General features: G+C 40.6%; 1 long non-coding RNA gene across 1 annotated transcript; it reads left to right on the top strand.

Annotated features, from left to right (window-relative positions):
- Positions 1–1,757, top strand: LOC112139553. Its single transcript, XR_002918005.1, has 4 exons — positions 1–115; positions 263–349; positions 1,509–1,577; positions 1,691–1,757. It is a non-coding gene; the product is annotated as an uncharacterized LOC112139553 (long non-coding RNA).

Genomic DNA, 1,757 nt, shown 5'->3' with positions numbered 1-1,757 from the left:
CAACTGTGAGGTGTTAACCACATTGACTCCAGATACAGGGAGGATACTGTCCAAGCTGCATGCTGTGCAGCCTCGAGGAAACATTAGTTTCTGCACTGGTATCAGGGTGGCACATGTGAGTGGGGTTGTCATTTTTTGAGTCAATATTAATCTGTGAGGCAGCAACAGATGAGCTTAGAAGCAAGATGAGACGTGTCTATTGGTTTTAGCGTTCTTTTTTTTTTTAACACAAAGAAAATTCATTCTTTTTTTTCCTTTTCAGCTAGCACTGAAACACAGACAAGGCAAAAATCACAAGATGCGAATTATTGCATTTGTTGGCAGCCCTGTAGAAGACACTGACAAAGAAGTAAGTGGCATATTGACTTAAATCATTTTTAGAAGTTAAAATTATATATGTGTACATAAGGCAGGATTTGTTGGAAGGAAAGAACGCATTTGGTTGAAACTGGATGCAAATTGTAACCTGTGTTCAAGCTTTTTGAAGCCTGAATACTTTAACTGGGTGCACCTTGAATATAACAAATAAGCTTTAATGCATATCAAAGTAATTCCTGAGATGACAACAATAATTCTAACATATCCATCCATCCATCTTCTTGACCGCTTTGTCCCAGTCGGGGTCGCGGGGGTGCCGGAGCCTATCCCGGCTACTGATGGGCGAAGGCGGGGTACACCCTGGACAGGTCGCCAATCTGTCGCAGGGCCTCAATCACACACCCATTCACACCTAGGGGCAATTTAGAGTCACCAATCAACCTATGAAGCATGTTTTTGGACGGTGGGAGGAAGCCGGAGTCCCTGGTGAAAACCCACGCATGCACGGGGAGAACATGCAAACTCCACACAGAAAGGTCCCAGCCGGGATTCGAACCGGGGCCTTCTCACTGTGAGGCAAGAGCGCTAACCACTGCGCCACCGTGCAGCCCAATTCTAACATATATTTGGGCTAAAAAGCTGTCATCTATTATTAAAGTTCCGCTGAAAACATTTTTTTTTTTTTCTATCGTAAAATTGTTCCCAGTGATGTGTTGAACGGTCATCCTTTCTTGCAACACCTTAGCGTGAGCGACCCAGGATGCGTGCAGGGAGAGCAGGATTTGGCATGCCCATTTCAGTAGCTGGTCATTATTCTGAGCTTTTTCTACCATCCAGTTTTCTGATCAAACACGATTTGAATTAAGAAATACTTAGAAACACAGTTTTAAGTAAGTTATTTTATTGAGGTCCTCTACTGTGGGAAAATGCTTCAAGAACATGTTAAATGTACAAAAAAAAATGTCTCATTGGAGTAGGTATTTAAGGCATTTTCTTAACAAAACAAAGACATTATATTCTCTTAAGCCTTTTATGTTGTTTGTGCATGACATCAGATTATCAAATAGATGTAGCTTCCCTCTGAACTTACAAAAAATCTTACTATTTAAAAGGTATTGCCATATCTCTAAATCTTCCTGACTTTTAATACATTTATCTGAACTTGAAATGCTTTCTCTACCTGCTTATAGCTTGTCAAAATGGCAAAGCGGCTGAAAAAAGAAAAGGTCAACGTGGATGTCATCAACTTTGGAGAAGAGGTATTTTTAGAGTTCTACTTTGACACAAAATTACTTAAATATATTGTAACTAATAGTTTAAATAGTAGTCATTCATAGAATAAGTTCTTGTCTCATTTCGTCTCGCCTGTCAGGAGATGAACACGGAGAAACTCACAGCCTTCATCAACACGCTTAATGGCAAAGAGGGGACTGGCTCCC

Source organism: Oryzias melastigma, unplaced genomic scaffold, assembly GCF_002922805.2.
Source record: "Oryzias melastigma strain HK-1 unplaced genomic scaffold, ASM292280v2 sc01851, whole genome shotgun sequence".
Taxonomy (NCBI): domain Eukaryota; kingdom Metazoa; phylum Chordata; class Actinopteri; order Beloniformes; family Adrianichthyidae; genus Oryzias; species Oryzias melastigma.
The sequence above is the reverse complement of the archived record's forward strand: the minus strand, read 5'-3'. Positions and strand labels throughout refer to the sequence as shown.